The 22,777-nt window shown below is 45.7% G+C and overlaps 1 protein-coding gene across 1 annotated transcript in view; it reads left to right on the top strand.

Moving 5' to 3' along the window:
- Window positions 1-22,777, top strand: part of Taf5 (TATA-box binding protein associated factor 5) — a 570,605-nt gene that overhangs the window by 528,840 nt on the left and 18,988 nt on the right. The gene's annotated exons all lie outside the window — the stretch shown is intronic.

Genomic DNA, 22,777 nt, shown 5'->3' on the forward strand with positions numbered 1-22,777 from the left:
CTACAACCAACCACGGTTGTGCGTCCTGTGGACGCTGAGGCAACCTTCTGCCGCACTCCAGCTGAGAGAGTCCCGCCACCCATGCGTTCCAGTGTACCCTGCCAGCCGCATGTTGACGTTCAGTAACGCACGGAACCTTCCGTTGACGTTCGCGAGGTACAACAACAGTCTAAGTTGTTTTGTTTTGACGCGGTGCGTCAACCTCCGCATTCTAGAGTTGTTTTGACTGCTCAGTATAGACAGTCAAAGCAGTCTCGAGTGAACACTGTATGTCCTCACGCACCTGTTGTGGTTGACAGTTCAGTTGTTGACAGTTCACAGACTGTCAAGCAGTTACATGACGTTGCCTTCTGGTCTGCTACTAATGCACCAGTGAGAGACTCACTGAGGTTACCTAGCTTTTATCGGACAAGGTTCCTGTAGATGAGAAAGTGCTGTTCTCCCTCCTACTGATATTCCCTTGAGGACTCTGTCATTTGGAGAGGAGCCTTAAGCTGCTTAGCCTCCTATGGACTTTAATTAAATCATGATGATTTTTTAAGGATCTTCGTCCGGATCTTGTAACTGCTGCTCCTCGTTCGCCTAAACGTCAGAACTTACACTAGGCCTAGCTACTTCGAAGCCGTTGTTTTTAAGCTAGTGCTCTCTCGCTCTCCTAGAGAGCGTTACGTTGGCTAGGCGACTGGTTTTTGCACCAGGAGGAGTTTTAGGGATACAGCCTTTGTTTTCCCTTCTTTTAAACTGGCTTATAGAGCGAGAGTCTAATAGGACACGAGAGAAGTTCTCGGCTTGGGAGTTCATGCCTCTGCCCAGATAGACTTCTCAATTCTGGTAGACTCGCCCTGGCGCCTAGCCAGGAGACGCTCCAAGTTGTTTACAGGTCAACTTCTCAACTTTTGTCGAGCCTTTGAAGTTTTGCTGTACTATTATGTCACACATAACAAGGCTTTCAGGGATGGTAAATGGTTCCGCCTCAGTCGCTAACCCCGTCTGTTGCTTTCTGGCCAACAACCTTCCAACCGGTTGGTTGTGCGCCCTGTTGACGCTGAGGTAACCTACTCGCGTCTGCCAGTTGAGGTGGTTCCTCCTTCTGGCCAACAACCTTCCAACCGGTCGGTTGTGCGCCCTGTTGACGCTGAGGTAACCTACTCGCGTCTGCCAGTTGAGGTGGTTCCTCCACCGATGCGACCCAGTGTGGGTTGCCAGTCGCACGTTGACGTTAAGCGACGCTCGGAGGTGGTTGTTGACGTTCAGGACGTTCAACAACCAGCAGAGGTGACTTGTTGTGACGCAGTGCGTCAACCTCAGCAACCCGGTAGGGTGTTGACTGCACAACCCAGACAGTCTAGACAGTTTCGGGTTGACGCTGTACTTCCTCGCGCACCCATGGTTGTTGACAGTTCACAGACTGTGCAGCAGTTCCATGATATTGCGTCCGGCTCCGTCACGCATCCACCAGTGCGACCGGATTCAGCGAGTCAGACGTTGCCCACTCCGTTGCCGTTTCCTCATCAGTTTCGGATGAGGAACCCTCTGATGAGGACGTTGCTGAACAAGACGATCAGCCCCCAGCCCTGCTATCCATCCAGAAGATGCTGAAGAAGGAACGCTGCCCAGTCAGGCTGTGGATGAGTCTGGTAGGGACACTGTCATCCGTGGATCAATTTGTGTCACTAGGAAGACTACACCTCCGTCCTCTTCTATACCATCTAGCTTTTCACTGGAAAAAGGACAAGACGCTAGAAGCGGTCTCGATCCCGGTTTCCGGAAAGATAAAGTCTTGTCTGACTTGGTGAAAGGACTATATCAACCTTAGAGAGGGTCTTCCCCTGACTGCTCAGACTCCCAACCACGTTCTCTTCTCGGACGCATCGGACGTAGGATGGGGTGCGACATTAGACGGTCGGGAATGCTCGGGATTATGGAACTCGAGTCAAAGGACAATGCATTTCAACTGCAAGGAGCTACTGGCAGTAAGTCTGACCTGGAAAAGCTTCAGGTCTCTCGTTCAAGGCAAAGTGGTGGAGGTGAACTCGGACAACACCACGGCTTTGGCGTACATCTCCAAGCAAGGAGGGACCTACTCTCTGACATTGTACGAGATCGCAAGGGACCTCCTCACCTGGTCAAAAGGTCTAGACATATCACTAGTAACGAGGTTCATCCAAGGCAACTTGAATGTCATGGCAGATTGTCTCAGTCGGAAGGGACAAATAATTCCAACAGAATGGACCCTCCACAAGGATGTATGCAAGAGACTTTGGGCCACCTGGGGCCAGCCAACCATAGATCTCTTCGCAACCTCGATGACCAAGAGGCTCCCAATATTTTGCTCACCAATCCCGGACCCAGCAGCAGTTCATATAGATGCCTTTCTACTAGATTGGTCACATCTAGATCTATATGCATTCCCTCCGTTCAAGATTGTCAACAAGGTACTGCAGAAGTTCGCCTCTCACGAAGGGACAAGGTTGACGCTAGTTGCTTCCCTCTGGCCCGCGAGAGAATAATTCACCGAGGTACTTCGATGACTAGTAGACGTTCCCAGAACACTTCCCCTAAGGGTGGACCTTCTACGTCAGCCACGCGTAAAGAAGGTACACCAAGGCCTCCACGCTCTTCGTCTGACTGCCTTCAGACTATCGAAAGACTCTCGAGAGCTAGAGGCTTTTCGAAGGAGGCAACCAGAGCGATTGCTAGAGCAAGGAGAACATGCACCCTTAGAGTCTACCAATCGAAGTGGAAAATCTTCCGAAACTGGTGCAAGTCAGTATCCGTATCCTCGACCAGTACCTCTGTAACTCAAATAGCTGACTTCCTCTTATATCTGAGGAAAGAACGATCTCTTTCAGCTCCCACTTTCAAGGGTTACAGAAGCATGTTGGCATCAGTCTTCCGTCACAGAGGCTTAGATCTTTCCAACAATAAAGATCTACAGGACCTCCTTAAGTCTTTTGAGACCACGAAGGAGCGTCGTTTGGTTACACCTGGTTGGAATTTAGACGTGGTACTAAGATTCCTTATGTCAGACAGGTTCGAACCGCTACAATCAGCCTCCCTGAAAGATCTCACCTTAAAGACTCTTTTCCTGGTATGCTTAGCCACAGCTAAAAGAGTCAGTGAGATTCATGCCTTCAGCAAGAACATCGGATTCTCATCCGAAACGGCTACATGTTCTACAACTTAGTTTTCTAGCCAAACACGAGCTGCCTTCTCGGCCTTGGCCAATATCGTTCGATATTCCAAACTTATCGTATGGTTGGAAATGAACTAGAAAGAGTCTTATGTCCTGTAAGAGCTCTTAAGTTCTTTTTAAAAACCTTTACGAGGCCCGTCTGAAGCTTTATGGTGTTCAGTTAAGAAACCATCTTTGCCTATGTCAAAGAATGCTTTATCCTATTTTATCAGACTGTTAATACGAGAAGCTCATTCCCATCTGAATGAGGAAGACCAAGCTTTGCTGAAGGTAAGGACACACGAAGTTAGAGCTGTCGCAACTTCCGTGGCCTTTAAACAAAATAGATCTCTGCAAAGTATAATCGACGCAACCTATTGGAAAAGCAAGTCAGTGTTCGCGTCTTTTTATCTTAAGAATGTCCAGTCTCTTTACGAAAACTGCTACACTCTGGGACCATTCGTAGCAACGAGTGCAGTAGTGGGTGAGGGCTCAACCACTACAATTCCCTAATTCCATAACCTTTTTAATCTTTCTCTTGAAATGTTTTATTATTGTTTTTGGGTTGTCCGGAAGGCTAAGAAGCCTTTCGCATCCTACTTGATTTGGCGGGTGGTCAAAGTCATTTCTTGAGAAGCGCCTAGATTAGAGGTTTTGATGAGGTCCTGTTGTATGGGTTGCAACCCTTGATACTTCAGATCCTAGGGGTCGCTCAGCATCCTAAGAGGATCGCGAGGCTCCGTAAGGAAGACGTACTTAAAAAGGCAGAGTAATTGTTCAAGTCGACTTCCTTACCAGGTACTTATTTATTTTATGTTTGTTATTTTGAATAACTGCTAAAATGAAATACAAAATACTTAGCTCATAATAATGTAAACAAGTAATGCTGGTCTCTACCCACCCCCCTGGGTGTGAATCAGCTTATATAATCACCGGCTAAGTTTAATATTGAAAAATGTTATTTTTATTAATAAAATAAATTTTTGAATATACTTACCCGGTGATTATATATTAAAGGACCCTCCCTTCCTCCCCAATAGAGACCCAGTGGACCGAGGAGAAAATTGGTTCTGTGTTTACATTGAGTACTGAGTACCTGCTAGACAGATGGCGCTGTTGATGTACACCCCCTACCTGCATAGCGATTGCTGGCGTATTTTGAACGTAGAGTTTTCTGTCGAGCAACAGAGTTGCAGCTTATATAATCACCGGGTAAGTATATTCAAAAATTTATTTTATTAATAAAAATAACATTTTTACAGTTAGGCAGATATGCGAGAAATATTTAGCAAAAGGTAAGGAGGTGTATGTTGCGTTTATGGATCTGGAGAAAGCATATGATAGAGTTGATAGGGAAGCAATGTGGAATGTGATGAGGTTATATGGAGTTGGTGGAAGGTTGTTGCAAGCAGTGAAATGTTTCTACAAAGGTAGTAAAGCATATGTTAGAATAGGAAATGAAGTGAGCGATTGGTTTCCGGTGAGAGTGGGGCTGAGACAGGGATGTGTGATGTCGCCGTGGTTGTTTAACTTGTATGTTGATGGAGTGGTGAGAGAGGTGAATGCTCGAGTGCTTGGACGAGGATTAAAACTGGTAGGCGAGAATGATCATGAATGGGAGGTAAATCAGTTGTTGTTTGCGGATGATACTGTACTGGTAGCAGACACAGAAGAGAAGCTTGACCGACTAGTGACAGAATTTGGAAGGGTGTGTGAGAGAAGGAAGTTGAGAGTTAATGTGGGTAAGAGTAAGGTTATGAGATGTACGAGAAGGGAAGGTGGTGCAAGGTTGAATGTCATGTTGAATGGAGAGTTACTTAAGGAGGTGGATCAGTTTAAGTACTTGGGGTCTGTTGTTGCAGCAAATGGTGGAGTGGAAGCAGATGTACGTCAGAGAGTCAATGAAGGTTGCAAAGTGTTGGGGGCAGTTAAGGGAGTAGTAAAAAATAGAGGGTTGGGCATGAATGTAAAGAGAGTTCTATATGAGAAAGTGATTGTACCAACTGTGATGTATGGATCAGAGTTGTGGGGAATGAAAGTGATGGAGAGACAGAAATTGAATGTGTTTGAGATGAAGTGTCTGAGGAGTATGGCTGGTGTATCTCGAGTTGATAGGGTTAGGAACGAAATGGTGAGGGTGAGAACGGGTGTAAGAAATGAGTTAGCGGCTAGAGTGGATATGAATGTGTTGAGGTGGTTTGTCTATGTTGAGAGAATGGAAAATGGCTGTCTGCTAAAGAAGGTGATGAATGCAAGAGTTGATGGGAGAAGTACAAGAGGAAGGCCAAGGTTTGGGTGGATGGATGGTGTGAAGAAAGCTCTGGGTGATAGGAGGATAGATGTGAGAGAGGCAAGAGAGCGTGCTAGAAATAGGAATGAATGGCGAGCGATTGTGACGCAGTTCCGGTAGGCCATGCTTCTTCCTCCGGTGCCTTAGATGACCGCGGAGGTAGCAGCAGTAGGGGACTCAGCAGTATGAAGCTTCATCTGTGGTGGAAATGTGGGAGGTTGGGCTGTGGCACCCTAGCAGTACCAGCTGAACTCGGCTGAGTCCCTGGTTAGGCTGGAGGAACGTAGAGAGTAGAGGTCCCCTTTTTTGTTTTTGTTTCTTGTTGATGTCGGCTACCCCCCAAAATTGGGGGAAGTGCCTTTGGTATATGTATGTATGTATGTAAAAATTAAATATCAAGATAGGTTGAAAATGGCATATGACGAAGTGAAAGTAAGAGAAACTGGTAATTTAGAGGAGGAGTGGAAGTTAGTAAAAGAAAATTTTGTTGGGATTGCTAGTGATGTGTGTGGCAAGAAGTTTGTTGGAGGCAGCATGAGGAAGGGCAGTAAATGGTGGAATGAAGGACTGAAGGTAAAAGTGGAAGAGAAAAAGAGGGATTTTGAAGAATGGCTGCAGAGTAATAGTGTAGAGAAGTATGAAAGATATAGAGAGAAAAATGTGGAAGTAAAGTGCAAGGTAAGTGAGGCAAAGAGAGCAGCTGACCTGAGGTGGGGCCAGGGATTGGGTCATTCATATGAAGAGAATAAGAAGTTTTGGAAAGAAGTGAATAGAGTAAGGAAGGCTGGTTCAAGAATTGAAGAGACAGTGAAAGATGGAAATGGAAGGTTGTTAAAAGGAGAGGAGGCAAGGAAAAGGTGGGCGGAATATTTTGAAAGTTTACTGAATGTTGAGGATAATAGGGAGGCAGATATAATTGCTGTTGCAGGTGTTGAGGTGCCGGTGATGGGAGATGAGAATGAGAGAGGGATTACAAGAGAGGAAGTGAGGAGAGCACTAGATGAAACAAGAGTTGGAAAAGCATCTTGTATGGATGGTGTGAGAGCTGAGATGTTGAAGGAAGGGGGTATGACTGTACTTGAATGGTTGGTGAGATAGTTTAATATGTGTTTTGTGTTGTCAATGGTACCAGTAAATTGGGTTTGTGCATGTATTGTACCACTATATAAGGGTAAGGGAGATGTGCATGAGTGTTGTAATTCAAGGGGTATTAGTTTATTGAGTGTGGTAGGAAAAGTGTATGGTAGAGTACTGATTAATAGGATTAAGGATAAAGCAGAGAATGCAATTTCAGAAATACAGGGTGGTCTTAGAAGAGGTAGGGGTTGTATGAATCAGATTTTTACAGTTAGGCAGATCTGCGAGAAATATTTGGCAAAAGGTAAGGAGGTGTATGTTGCGTTTATGGATCTGGAGAAGCGTATGATAGAGTTGATAGGGAAGCAATGTGGAATGTGATGAGGTTATTTGGAGTTGGTGGAAGGTTGTTGCAAGCAGTGAAAAGTTTCTACAAAGGTAGTAAAGCATGTGTTAGGATAGGAAATGAAGTGAGCAGTTGGTTGCCGGTGAGAGTGGGACTGAGACAGGGATGTGTGATGTTGCCGTGGTTATTTAACTTGTATGTTGATGGAGTGGTGAGAGAGGTGAATGCTCAAGTGCTTGGACGAGGATTGAAACTGGTAGACGAGAATGACCATGAATGGGAGGTAAATCAGTTGTTGTTTGCGGATGATACTGTACTGGTTCCAGACGAGGAAGAGAAGCTTGGCCGATTAGTGACAGAATTTGGAAGGGTGTGTGAGAGAAGGAAGTTGAGAGTTAATGTGGGTAAGAGTAAGGTTATGAGATGTACGGGAAGGGAAGGTGGTACGAGGTTGATTGTCATGTTGAGTGGAGAGTTACTTAAGGAGGTGGATCAGTTTAAGTACTTGGGGTCTATTGTTGCAGCAAATGGTGGAGTGGAAGCAGATGTATGTCAGAGAGTGAATGAAGGATGCAAAGCGTTGGGGCCAGTTGAGGGAGTAGTAAAAAATAGAGGGTTCGGCATGAATGTAAAGAGAGTTCTGGATGAGAAAGTGATTGTACCAACTGTGATGTATGGATCAGAGTTGTGGGGAATGAAAGTGACGGAGAGACAGAAATTGAATGTGTTTGAGATGAAGTATCTAAGGAGTATGGCTGGTGTATCTCGAGTAGATAGGTTAGGAACGAAGTAGTGAGGGTGAGAACTGGTGTAAGAAATGAGTTAGCAACTAGAGTGGATGTGAATGTCTTGAGATGGTTTGACCATGTTGAGAGAATGGAAAATGGCTGTCTGCTAAAGAAGGTGATGAATGCAAGAGTTGATGGGAAAAGTACAAGAGGAAGGCCAAGGTTTGGGTGGATGGATGGAGTGAAGAAAGCTCTGGGTGATAGGAGGATAGATGTGAGAGAGGCAAGAGAGCGTGCTAAAAATAGGAATGAATGGCGAGCTATTGTGACGCAGTTCCGGTAGGCCCTGCTGCTTCCTCCGGTGCCTTGGATGACCGCGAAGGTAGGAGCAGTAGGGGATTCAGCGTTATAAAGCTTCATCTGTGGTGGATAACAGGGGAGGATGGGCTGTGTCACCCTAGCAGTACCAGCCGAACTCAGTTGAGTCCCTTGTCAGGCTGGGAGGAACGTAGAGAGGAGAGGTCTCCTTTTTCGTTTCATTAGTTTGATGTCGGCTACCCCCAAAAATTGGGGGAAGTGCCATGGTATATGTATGTATGTACTGCTGGAAAGTCCGATGAATCATTAACAAGGTAATTGGTCTATGACAGACTGCATGGTATAGTAGCAACTGGTAGTGCCAATTGGTTAACTACAGGTGATGTGAAGGGGAGGCCCTACGTACCTACCTACCTACCTATCGCAGAATAGTCACTTGTTTTTTGCCACAACAGGTACGCATTTGGTTAACGACAAGTGGCGTGACGGCGAAGCCCCACCTACCTGCCTGTCACAGAAATAGCAACTTTTGTCTTTGGTCACAACAGGTACAGACGTACCTGTCGCACTGCTCTCTCTGCTGTTGGATCTTTCCTTACATTCATTTGTAATAAATGTTGGTTTTTTTTATATTTGAGAGTGCTTTTGCTGTAACTGGACTCGCATAGAAAGGTAAGCATGTGGTAAACAAATTTTGATCCTATAAAGATACAAACCTTTAAAACTCAATTGTTGTGTACCTTTATGAAAAGGTTACAGTAAGCAGCTCTCACTATTATGGTGGGTTCTTGCTCTTCCGATCAAGAAGACTATGAACTTGGTGTAACTTGTCTCACTTTGATTAAGACCGATTGTCACCCATACCTACATGACCGATATGGAAAATTATCTGTCTGGCGCGCTCACTTTGCATCAACAGTATTCCCAGGATGGTGATCCATGTGTTCCAAGTTACAAAACCCTTATGTATTGGTTTGTATTGCTGAGAAGGAAGCTCTTCTAGCCTTCTCCTCAGAGGGGAAAAAAAAAAAAAAAGTTCCCATTTTCTCTTCCTCCTCCATTCCCTTTATTGGACATTTCTGCTTAGAAAAGAGGACGATGAAGAAGATAGTCACATGGGAGGGCCTTTCACTCAGATTTCCTCAGGACTTATAGTGATTGCTCTCCTCCTTTATGAGGGAGTGCAGTACTCAATTGCTAATTGGCGCCTTCAGGGTCAGTCAAGCGACTGAGTCAGTACTGCAGTTACAGTACCTTTGTTACACCAGGAACAGGTGTACAATCTTACTTAGACTGAACACCAGCACCATAGGCTAGGGGAATATGGGAGCATATACGCCCACCTTTCTCACTCCTATAGCAATATGGACAATCTTTACTTACCTTGGTGCGTGCTTTGTGCATACAGAATTCGCCCGCCAACCGGTACCTTTAGGGTTGATTAAAAATTGTGAGCCAAGTGTTATTGAACCAATGTTTCATCAGGTGCAGGTGAACTAACATACCCGGACCAATCTCCAGACCGTGTGGTAGTTCAATAAGAATATCGTTCACTTCTAACGCCTTGTGCTGATAGAGAGCTCAAACATCGGCCAGTACCTTCGGGATCGATTAACGCCTGGTAAGACAACCATAGCTGTGTCATAAGTTACAAGTAAATGGTCCTAACTGGACTAATCTGCAGTACCGTATGATAGGCTGATAGGGGTATTGCTCACTCTACCTCCTCGTGTCGACACGGATCTTATGCATAGAGTAGTACCTTCCTAGTTGGTTAGGAGTCGTGAGCCTGCTGTTACATCACCACTTCATAAGTTGGAGGTGAAAGGTCCTCTGACTGATCATCAGCACCATACTGTAGGGCAATATGGGTATAGTTTATGCTACTTCTTGTGCCGTTACGGAGCGTAGCTGACGAAGCTCACACATTGACCGGTACCTGTGGGGTCGGTTAATGATTGTGATCTTGAGTTAACAGCTACTGCTGTTCACCTTCGAGATTATGTTTAGTTTTTCCACAGACTGGTGTCTTCAGGGTTTGTCAGAAGGGAGAAGACAATACAACAATGACTGCTGTTTGTACTATTATCAGGTGATTGGTTCTTCTTGACTGAACGCCAATGTATAGGTGATTGAGTGTAAGGAACATTATAATGTGGATCTATCCTCTTCCCTTTTCCCAGCTGATTCTGACAATTCTTCTCAGTAGAGAGATAAGTTGAAGAACCCCAGGAAGTTTGCTTGCAAGAAGTCTTACAGGAATTCAAGCAATCTCTTCCTCTTTTTAGAGAAGACGCTTCCCACCCAGTACCCAGTCCCGTGCGGAAGAGAACACTGGCCTGGGGGCCCAGTTCAACTGTACAGGTTTAAGGAAATAATGACCAGTAAAAATGACTGATTGCCCATCCCATATGCCAACAGCCGTTCTGTGGTGGGGCTGTGGCTGATCATGCGAAGGCAATGGCCCGTGGTGCATGGAGCGACTGCCCATGGTGCCGTAGATGACCACCAGGAGCCGATGGCCTGTGGGTCCTTGGTTAAGCACCCAGGGGCCACAGCCTACCATGCAGAGCTGATGGCTTGGGGTGCCAAGACCTATCGGACCTGTATGAAGCCTGATCACAGAATGGATCAATTGATCAAAAAGCTGGAGTGCCCTCCTTCACCCTTAACTGGATAATAGAGTACTTCTTTCGGTGTCTTTTTCTTTCACGAGTTAGTTACCCTCCATCATACAAATGTTGGATCAAAAGCCAATACAAACACACTGGCTCTTGGCAGTTCACTGAATTTCATTGGAAGATAAAGAATTTTATTGTTTGATTAATTCATTACTAAAACAAATCACATGAAAGAGATTTCTAAATTATTGAGAGAGCTTTGCTTTAGTTTGAGTCATAGATATTAATCTTTTCTATTGATGTTTGTAATGCAGATATTGCATTTTGTATGAAACTATTTCCATCCTTAATAGTATCAATATGGGTTAATTATTTTAATTAGTAGCAACCATGTTCTTACTTCTCTTGATTGTATCTTTTACTCAAAGTTGAATACTGTATATTTCTATACAAGTAGGTTTTTATCCACCTGAAGGCTATACTCTCCATTGTTCATTCATCCAGATAATACATGCCAGAATAATATAATTTACATCCACTCTATGTGACTGAAGTCTTTAGATTTCTTAGTTCAATAACAGATTCGTAAGGCTTTTATTTTTCTTTGTACCTCCCTATTTTTAAATTCCTGTCCTACCTTTATAAAGAGGTAATTTTGTCCTTCTAAAGGATTATTCACCATTTGTTTGCTTTGTCTAATGTTTTGGCAACATCAGAATGGTAGGTTCAACCCTCCCATGTTTTACTTTAAAAAAGAATTAGTATCATGGTGTACTTCAAGGCAGTTACTCAAGTCGAGCTGGTGGAATGACATTTATTTAAAATGGGTCTTCCAACTTGCATGATAACGGGGTTGGAGTGAAACCTCAACCTTTTTCCAAGAATAGTGTTTCCTGAAATTTATATTTATTGCAAATAAAGAATTAGATGATTTTTTTTACCTTAGCTTTTTAATGTTGAGGTTTTGAGTTTTGGATAATAAAAAGGATATGTGAAGGATTTATATTGCTTTAGCATTGGGATCTATATATCTTTAGATTTCAGTTTGATACAGTAGCTCTGTTTGCGAAGTGTTTCATTAGTCCCCTTGCCTACTTAAGGGATTTTGACGTAGGAAAAATCTATTTCTGGGCGAAGGACCTGTGCCGCCCAGTGAATAAGCTCCATTTAGCACTTATTCTTAGGTAATTTACTGCTAAATATACCAGAGAAAAAATGTAAAGGAGTGCTAGGTTAACTAGCTCGCTCACCTATTGGTGTCGGTATAAAATTGGGCGTATAATCCAGAGGTCCCGCACTATTTAGATTCATCCACGACAGAAACCCCAATAGAGGAGAGCCGTTCAACCTCACTCGGTACTACTAACAATGCATCCGCTCAGAACCCAACTCCTTAGCACCCAAAGTTTGGGGACTCCAAGGGAGAGGAGCTGGGAGGGTTCACTGGGCGGCACAGGTCCTTCGCCCAGAAATAGATTTTTCCTACGTCAAAATCCCTTTTCTGGGCTCGAACCTGTGCCGCCCAGTGAATCTATACAAGAGAAAATGTCACCAAACTTGCAAAATAAAGGAAAAAACATAAGCGTAAGGGAAATACAGGATGCTTTTAATCAGAGATGAGTACCAAAAAACAATTATAAGGGTATCTTAAATATGAACATAAGTCCAATAAGGTAGGTATAATAATGCCGTGAGTGATAATATATACAGATACTCAGGAGCATAAAATTTACAAATATAATAACAGTATTCAGGTGCGAGACCAACGAATACAATAGGGTATAAATGAGGCAGGTAAGAGGGAGAGATAAAGAGTCAAGGCATTAACCTGTGAGTTACTTGGGAGTAACTACGCTCCCTGGGGCTACTGTAGAAAATTTTAGGGCTTCCAAATGTTTAAGGTAGTGTTTCTTGAACACTGACGGTGATTTCCACCCTGTATACCTGGAAAGGTCTGTAAAATTCATGTGGTGAAAGAAGTTCACCGAGGTAGCAACCGCCCTGATATCATGTGCAAGAGGAAAAGAGTCAGGGTTAGCTTGTTTAATAAAATACAAGATTTGTTGCCTGATCCCTTTAATAGTAATGGTACCGCCTTGTTCTCTAACGAATAGAGGCCCCGAGGAGTTAGAGGAGGTCCGGGATAAATAAGACCTAAGAGTAGTAACAGGGCACAGAGACGGATCTTGCGTGAGGGGAACAATTTTCCAGGAAGACCATCTGTTTTGAGGGTCTTCGTTCTTAGCCAAAAAGAATTTGTTAGGAGAAAGAAGGACCTCTCCCGAAGGCAGGAAGTCAATATGACCCGGGTCTCTCGACAAGGCTGCCAATTCAGAAATTCTTGCCCCGGAAGCCAAGCTCACCAGGAAAAGTGTTTTCCTGAGAAGGGGAATGTAATCACAAGAACTGTTAATGGTATCAGAAGCCAATCTGAGTACGTCATTAAGGAACCAGGTCACCGGAGTAGGACGAGTAACCAGTTTCAGTCTGGCACAAGCTTTCGGAATTGAAGCTAACAAAGAGTCGGTTAAGTCTATGTTAAAACCCACTAGGAAGATCTTTTTCAGAGCCGATTTAATAGTGGTGATAGTATTGGCTGCCAGACCTGATTCTAATAAAGATCTAAAGAAAGTGACTGTAAGGTTCAAGTTCATACAGTTCACGTCTGAGTCTATTAAAAATTTTGCCAACTTTTTAACTGCAGAGTCATACTGGCGGATGGTGGAATCCCGTTTATCCGATTCTAGGAACAAGGTGTTTTGAGGATCAATATTGGCACCATGCATAGCCGCAAACTTCATAAAGTCCATAAAGTTAGGGCGCTCTGAATGTTTGAGAAAGCGTACACAACGCGTGTTTGTACTATCTGAGACAGAACCGGATTGGGTATCGGGTGAGGGTATAGTCTCAACTCTCGCAGGAGAGGATACCAGTTGCTCTTGGGCCAGTTGGGTGCGACCAAGGCTACTTGTCCCTTGAAGGATCTCAGTTTGTCTAGAACTTTCAGCAAAAGATTCACCGGGGGAAAGAGATAAATCTTTTCCCAGGTGTCCCAATTCTGTGACATGGCGTCTGTGGCGTAAGCCTGAGGGTCTAGATTGGGAGCCACATATACTCTCAATTTGTGGTTGGATTCCGTGGCGAAGAGGTCCACTTGGAGACCGGGAACCTGAGAGAGAATCCACCGAAATGACTTTAGATCGAGTGACCATTCCGATTCTAGAGGGGAGGTCCGGGACAGGGCGTCTGCCACTACATTCCGGACTCCCGCCAGGTGGACAGCTGAAAGATGCCAACGGTTCAAGGCTGCTAGGGAGAATATGGCTACTAGAACATGGTTCAGAGGCCCTGACTTTGACCCGCCTCTGTTGAGGCAGCGGACCACCACTTCGCTGTCGAGGACCAGACGAAGGTGTTGTTTCTTGGGAAGAGCAAGACGTTTCAGGGTTAGAAGAACTGCCATGGCCTCTAGCACATTGATGTGAAATTGGCGGAACAAGGGAGTCCAAAGACCTTGAACTTTCTTGAGCTGAGAATAACCGCCCCAACCTGACAAGGATTCGTCCGTGTGAATGATTAATTTCGGAGGCGGAAATCGAAAGGGAACTGACTTTGACAGACTGTTTGCTCTTGTCCAAGGAAGAAGTCTTTCCCGTAGAATGGGAGGAAGGCGGACTTTCCTGTCCCGGAGCTTCCGGTTCGCCCTCGAACGCCAGACACGATTGATATCTTTCAATTTTGCCTTCAGAAGAAGATCCGTCACTGAGGCAAACTGAAGGGACCCCAGAATCCTCTCTTGGAGTCGTCTGGAACTTACTTTGTCTTTGAGAAAGCGTTTGGTGTTCCTTGCAATCTCTAACCTCTTGGGTCTGGGAAGACACAGAGTATGAGATATAAGATCCCATTGCAGGCCGAGCCATTGGAACTTCGATTTTGGAAGAAGACGGGACTTCTTGAAGTTGATCTGGAAGCCTAGAGATTGAAGATAATGGATGACTTTGTGAGTGGCTTTTAGGCAATTTTGGGAGGTGTCTGACCAAATGAGCCAGTCGTCCAGATAGGCTACTACTTGAATCCCTTGATTCCTGAGTTCCTGAACAGCGACTTCTGCTAACTTTGTGAAGATTCTTGGGGCGATGTTGAGCCCGAAAGGCATCACCTTGAAGGAGTAACTTTTGTCCCCTAAGCGAAAGCCTAGGTACGGACGGAAGTGTCTCGCTATCGGGACGTGATAATAGGCGTCTGTAAGATCGATAGAGGTGGTGACGGCCCCACGGGGAAGTAAGGTCCGCACCTGCGAAACGGTAAGCATTCGAAACTTGTCGCATTGAATGGACAAGTTGAGAAGGGATAAGTCTAGAATCCCTCTTCTCTTGTCTGAATCCTTCTTCGGGACACTGAACAGCCGACCTTGAAACTTCAGGTGTTTCGTTTCTTGTACGGCGTTCTTTTGTAAAAGATCCTGGACAAATTCGACCAGGTCCGGAGTGGAATGTTGACGAAATTTGTTCGGAGGAGGAGGTCCTTGAATCCAACTCCACCCCAGTCCCTTGGAGATGATACTGAACGCCCAGGGACTGAACCTCCATTTGTTGCGGAAGGCATAGAGCCTCCCCCCTACCTGCTGCCTCCACGTCCGCCTCGGAAGTTATTTCCTCTGCGAAAAGCTCTTCCCCTGCCTTTGTTCTGGTTAGAACCACGGTGGTAGCCTCATACGACTGGTTAAAGGCAGGAGAAGTGGCGGAGGCACCAGAAAGCTGGCTCTTAGGAAGCAGAACGGTGACATAGTCGTCCGAAGGAGCCTGAGAGGTGGAAGGCTGTGCCGGGGCAACAGGAGATGGGGGAAGAGGCAGCCGGAAAATGGGCGAACCAGTCTGCTGTTGCCTGAACTGGGTGGAAGTATATGGACGGAGCTTCTTCCTACCCCGGGCTTGGTAATTTGCAGGGTCAGATTTACGTTTAGGAGTCAAACCCCAACGGGCTTTAAGGCTCTGGTTGACTCTAGTGGCCTCCGCCAAGACTTCCTCTACAAGGTCCTCAGGGAAGAGGTTTGAACCCCAACAGGAGGACCGGATCAGCTTATTAGGTTCATGCCTAATAGTCGCCTCTGCCAGGACATGTTTGCGACACTTGCGTTTAGCAGTAGCGAAGTCATACAGGTCGTAGTATAATGACTGCAACGTAGCCTTGTTGAGAGATTTAAAAATACTCTCAGTATCGTAAGTCAAGGCTATCGACTCCGTGGAAGTGGCCAGGTTCAGAGTACGGCCAACGCGTAGGCGAGAATCATACTCCTGTTTAATGAGGGATTCCGGGAGACGGGGAAGCCGCTCACTAAACATTACCGAAGCACAGTCTGCTGCTAGCTTTCCAGAGGTAAATGTGGTATGGACGTTGTCCCAACACTCAATGCCTGAAGGAAGAAGGAGGGAGATTGGATCCACCTCTCGGATGGGAGGCAAGGGCTTCTCCTCCAGAGCATATTGGAAGGCAAGCTCTGCTACCTTATTGACACATGGAGTCACGGTGTTTTTGTCCATTAGGAACATTGTAAAAGAGCTCTTATAAGGTGTCAACATAGTGTTGGTGCAGCCGATGTCATTCAGGAATCTGGCCCACACAGATTGGGCCTGCTCTTTTGGGAAGATGACTGTCTCCTTGGGGACCTTGTCTAACCGAACCAAAGCTTCCTCGGTAAGCCTGGCATAACCATGAAATGGAAATGCCAGACCAGGAGGAAAGAATTCAAAGTCCTCTAGGGGACGAGTGCCAAGACCCTCCAAAGTTAACATTCCGTCTGAGAACGGGGAATGAAGAGCCATACGCCAAGGGTTGTTTTTGGCAAACTGCGGGAGCTTAGAGGCATCCGGGATGAGAGAGCTTTGGACCCGCTCCGGAGCACCTTGCTCTAATGCCCCAAGTCTCTGACCGATGTTAGAGAACATCGTGTCCATCTTAGACTGTATCTCTGATACAAACTTAGCCTGCATCTCCGACACGATGCGAAGCATGGCTGATTCGGAAAGGCCCGGGCTAGCAGCAGGTGTGGCGGAATGAACTCCCGGGTCGCGAGACTTAGAGGAGGAGCCAGAAGCCTTAGATGACAGGTTTGTATTCTGTTTAGAACCATGAGAAGCCTTATGAGGCTTATGAACTTTAGGTAAGGTTCTAGACTTATTCTTGGGGGGAACCGGGTGTGATCGTTGGGACGAATCACGGTCCCCAGAAAAACCATGGAAGGAAGAGCGATCAGAAGAAGAAGAAAGAGAGGGGCTGAGGATAGGAATCTCAGCGCCAGAAACACCTGCCTCACTTACCACCCTACCTGTATCTGGATCATCCAATAACATGGGTTCCACGTCAAGGTTCATGGAGGCAACATTGTCTTCTAGATCTTCGGGGGCGTCCGACGGATCCTGCTCTGGATCAATAAACCCCGCTATGGTGGCATCAATGTGGGCAATGATGGGAGCTGCAACATGCCTAGCCACAGCGGCTGAAGACTTGGCGTTGGGGTAAATCAGGGAACAGTAGTCCTCGGAGAGGACGTACGGCCGCTTGGACTTCACGTTCCGGGCAAAACCACCAACCCACACTTTCAGTGTGGCCCGAGCCGCAGACTTTTGCTCCGAGGATGCCTGAAATAATAGTGGGAATTATAAAAGGGCAGACTCCCAGTGGTCCTTCAAGACCATAGATATTTTACTAAATAGTGTATGTATGCCAAAAAAGGTAAGATAAATAAGAAGGCAACATAGCCAACGGGACTCACCGAGTCAGATCCAAGGGTGGTAACGAGGTCAAAACAGACCACACAGTTATCCGGGTGCCATACCACGACGTCCTCCAGCTGCACACCGCAGAGGGCGTGAGACCGACAGACGGTATGGCCGCAGGGCTGATGTAGAACAGCTGCACAGGCTGTCGTCTGACAATGCACCATCTATAAAAAGAATAGTATATGAGAAACTGTAATTCTCTTAAGTAGGGGCGGGTCCGGAGGACCCGGCCTAAACCTAAGTCTAGCTTAAGACTAAAGTAAATAGTATATGAGAAACTGTAATTCTCTTAAGTAGGGGCGGGTCCGGAGGACCCGGCCTAAACCTAAGTCTAGCTTAAGACTAAAGTAAATAGTATATGAGAAACTGTAATTCTCTTAAGTAGGGGCGGGTCCGGAGGACCCGGCCTAAACATAAGTCTAGCTTAAGACTAAAGTAAATAGTATATGAGAAACTGTAATTCTCTTAAGTAGGGGCGGGTCCGGAGGACCCGGGCCTAACATAAGCCTAACACAAGATTAGGGCTTAACTGTAATATTCTTAAGTAGGGGCGGGTCCGTAGGACCCGGCCTAAACATAAGTCTAGCTTAAGACTAAAGTAAATAGTATATGAGAAACTGTAATTCTCTTAAGTAGGGGCGGGTCCGGAGGACCCGGCCTAAACATAAGTCTAGCTTAAGACTAAAGTAAATAGTATATGAGAAACTGTAATTCTCTTAAGTAGGGGCGGGTTCGGAGGACCCGGGCCTAACATAAGCCTAACACAAGATTAGGGCTTAACTGTAATATTCTTAAGTAGGGGCGGGTCCGGAGGACCCGGCCTAAACAAAAGTCTAGCTTAAGACTAAAGTATAGCCATCCATTCCGGTCGAGCCGGGAGTATAAAAAAGGATGCAACAACAAAAATTAAAGACACAGGGTGTCTGATTTCCCGGGGCGAGGCTAAGCCCCGGGCCGGGAAATAAAAGTATCCAAAACCAATTCGTATAGGAACTCCGGGGTAGTGATCTGTCATATAATCATCATAGGAACTGTTATAAATTAAATAGGGGGGCGGAACTGTAGATAAGAACCGCCAACGGAACCCAGAGGGTTTCATATAACATAAACCAGTGTGATAAGTGAATATAAAATAGGGTGCACCGGGATCCAACTATGTTGACCGGTGGCCAACCAGACTAGACAGAGCCGAACCCGCCGGGACACCCGGAGGACAAAGTCCATAAACACTGAACTACCCCCTGTACAAGGAGGGAAGGCAACGGTCCCCTAGGGGAGAGGGGGAGAGAAGCCTAGCCACCCACCTAGCGAGAGGGGGAGCATGGGGGAGAATCACGTGATACGGAGCAGCTGGGCTACCAACTGACGATCCCCAACCAGACAGATCAAACGGAGTAATAGCACAATATTCATTATAATAGTAATAGCGTTGATAATATAAAATAAACACATAAAAATTTTTGGGCAAGGCATGCAACATAATAATAAAATCACAAAAGACACACCTGATGGCTTAAAAAATAACATTGCCACCTAGCACGAAGGTCGGCAGCCATAACGATACGTAAATGATATCGGCCCAAAATTTGAACCACGAGGGTTCTAAACGCTAAATAATGAATATCCATAATAACAAATAAAATTTAATAATAAAAATAATACATATAGTAACACCGCGAGTGAAACTAAAAGCTCTCAAAACAGGAGTACCAACTGTAAATGGAATCAAGCAAGATCGGTATGAACGAAGAGAATACACTCCTATAATTCAAATATTAGACGATCTAGGGTGCTCAAAACACAGCAAAACACAGCTTGGTACTTAACTTAGACGGTGTCTCCAGGGAAACCGACGAAGAAGCCATAATCCAAAGAAAATAAGCGAAAAAACGAGAGCACAACAAAAAAGCGGGTTACACACAAGATGTGCTAAAAGGAGTTGGGTTCTGAGCGGATGCATTGTTAGTAGTACCGAGTGAGGTTGAACGGCTCTCCTCTATTGGGGTTTCTGTCGTGGATGAATCTAAATAGTGCGGGACCTCTGGATTATACGCCCAATTTTATACCGACACCAATAGGTGAGCGAGCTAGTTAACCTAGCACTCCTTTACATTTTTTCTCTGGTATATTTAGCAGTAAATTACCTAAGAATAAGTGCTAAATGGAGCTTATTCACTGGGCGGCACAGGTTCGAGCCCAGAAATAGGATATTTATTCATATCTGAAAAGGTCAGTCTTTATAAAAATTTTGTGAAACTGAAGAACGGTAAAAGGAATATTGCAAATAGAGTTAAGAATTCTTTGTTTTTTGTAATTTCATGTTTTCAAACTGTGCTATAGTTCTGTTTATCCTTAAAGTATTCCTGACTTTCTCATTTAAATGCAGTATGGTTTTCCTATTTGTTCCGTAACTGGAATACAAACCTACACTATTTATTAGGGGTCTTACTTTCGGCAAAGCTGAAAAGACGAGCCATTAACATTTAGCGAGGGTTAACTACCCATTCCACTAGTTAGCAGGGTTAGGGGGGTTAGCTTGCTACCACTCCCACTCACACACCTGTGATTTACCCCGCTTTGCTTTTGGATTGGATGGTGAACGGTCGTTGCTGTTCTTCATCCTCACCAAGTTATTTTTGGACTGCCATTAATACTTTTTGTTTGTGCTTTCTCTTTATTAGTGTGTTTTTGTTGACTTCTGCCGACCATGTGTACATGCCCTGGACTTGAAAGCCGGCCCTGCGGTACCTTCATGTGGGCCGTGCACACCCATCACCACACCCTTTGTCCCACCTGCAGAGGTCAACGGTCTCCCCAGATTTGATGCTGTTCTCAGACACTTTAAAAAAAGGGCTGGGTGCCAACGTGCTGCACAACACAACCTCAGGCCTCTGGTCAGAGTCAGAAAAATACCTCCACATAAATCTCTTAGAGATGAAGGCCCATCTTTCTGGCCCTTCAACAGTTCCACCAGTGATGATGAGTGAGAACACCACAGTAGTGGCTTACATCAACAAACAAGGAGGTACATTTTTTCAGCCCCTATCTCATCTAGCAGTAGAGATACTGAGATGGACCGAGATTCACTCGATACCACTATCGGCAACCTTCATTCCAGGCAAAAGGAATGTGATCGCTGACAACCTGAGCAGAGCATCTCAGATAGTGAGTACCGAGTGGTCTTTGGATTATCTAGTACCCAACAAAGTCCTGACTTTGTGGGGGTTCTCCGACTGGATCTCTTCACAAGGCCCTGAACTTCAGGCTCCCATTGTAATGCTCCCCAGTTCCAGACCCCAAGGCTCTCTGACAAGATACATGCCAACAACGATGGGACAACATCAACGTTTACGCCTTTCCCCCGTTCTTTCTGATGAGGAGGGTACTCAACAAGACCAGAACATTAGTCAACCTCTCAATGACTCTCATAGCTCTGGTATGGCAAACTTTTTGTTTGTGCTTTCTCTTTATTAGTGTGTTTTTGTTGACTTCTGCCGACCATGTGTACATGCCCTGGACTTGAAAGCCGGCCCTGCGGTACCTTCATGTGGGCCGTGCACACCCATCACCACACCCTTTGTCCCACCTGCAGAGGTCAACGGTCTCCCCAGATTTGATGCTGTTCTCAGATACTTTAAAAAAAGGGCTGGGTGCCAACGTGCTGCACCACACAACCTCAGGCCTCTGGTCAGAGTCAGAAGAATACCTCCACATAAATCTCTTAGAGATGAAGGCCCATCTTTCTGGCCCTTCAACAGTTCCACCAGTTCTTGGCGGACCACTCAGTGGTGGTGATGAGCGAGAACACCTCAGTAGTGGCTTGCATCAACAAACAAGGAGGTACATTTTTGCAGCCCCTATCCCATCTAGCAGTAGAGATACTGAGATGGACCGAGATTCACTCGATACCACTATCGGCACCCTTCATTCCAGGCAAATGGAATGTGATCGCTGACAATCTGAGCAGAGCATCTCAGATAGTGAGTACCGAGTGGTCTTTGGATTATCTAGTACCTAACAAAGTCCTGACTTTGTGGGGGTTCTCCGACTGTGGATCTCTTCGCAAGGCCCTGAACTTCAGGCTCCCATTGTAATGCTCCCCAGTTCCAGACCCCAAGGCTCTCTGACAAGATACATGCCAACAACGGTGGGACAACATCAACGTTTACGCCTTTCCCCCGTTCTGTCTGATGAGGAGGGTACTCAACAAGACCAGAACATTAGTCAACCTCTCAATGACTCTCATAGCTCCGCTATGGCATCATGCGGAATGGTTCCCAGACCTCCTGCCACTTCTGACGGAGTCTCCAAGAGAACTCCCTCCACGTCACGATCTACTCAGACAACCACATGCCAACATATTTCACAAAGCCTTATCTTCACTACGACTTCATGCCTGGAGACTCTCCAGCATTTCCTCACTCAGAGAGGTTTTTCGCAACAAGTTGAGAACAGGATGTCTGGATACCTGTGGAAATCAGCAGCAGTGTACCAGGCAAAGTGGAAAGCCTTATGTGGTTGTTGTCGTGGAAGGGGTATCTCTCCTCGATGCCACTATTCCAGCAATAGCAGAGTTCCTCGTGTATTTGCGTGAAGAAATGCACCTTTCAGTCCCGGCGGTAAAAGGCTATCGCTCAGCCTTAAGCCTCGCCCTTAGACTGAACTGAATGGACATTTCCTCACTACTAGAACTTTCTTTACTCATACAGAGTTACGAAATTACCTGTCCTCAGTCTGATGTGAGACCTCCCCCGTGGAATATGGTTCAAGTTCTCGGGTCTCTAAAGAGACCTCCCTGTGAACCATTACGCCAGGTAACCAATCACCACCTGACTTGGAAGACGGTGTTCCTACTAGCTTTGGCTTCGGCCAAGCGAGTCAGTGAACTTTGTGGTCTCTCATATGACATCATCCATTCAAGGTGATGGGGAGAGGTACTGTTCAGCTTTGTCCATGAGTTTGTCACCAAGAGAACAGCTGCAGCCCGTCCCCATGTGCCTGCATTTTACGTCTGCACAGGGAGGAACAAAAGGGGGGTCACCAAGAACACCATCTCTGCTTGGATTCGCAAGGTCATAGACCATGCCCTTAATCCGGGCCCTCCTCCTTCAAGTTGCCCCAGAGCTTACAATGTCAGGGTCGTAGCTACGTCCCTGGCCTTCAAGAGAAATTTATCAGTGATGCAGGTTCTACAGGCTGGGGTGTGGAAACGTCAGACTACGTTCACAGCCCACTACCTGCAAGACGTGACCCACAGGAGGCTCTATACGTTCTCTATCGCCCCTGTGGTAGCTGCACAACACCTGGTATAATACCTGAAACTCCTTATTGGACAAGTAGCAGAGGGTTAAGGGCACTGTTACCCGGTTTTAGTGTATGTGATTGAAAAGGTTTGGCTATTATTAAGCTAATACTGTTGCATCCCTATACCTGGGTGAGGTGG

The sequence above is a fragment of the Palaemon carinicauda genome, chromosome 44, assembly GCF_036898095.1.
Source record: "Palaemon carinicauda isolate YSFRI2023 chromosome 44, ASM3689809v2, whole genome shotgun sequence".
NCBI classification, from domain to species: domain Eukaryota; kingdom Metazoa; phylum Arthropoda; class Malacostraca; order Decapoda; family Palaemonidae; genus Palaemon; species Palaemon carinicauda.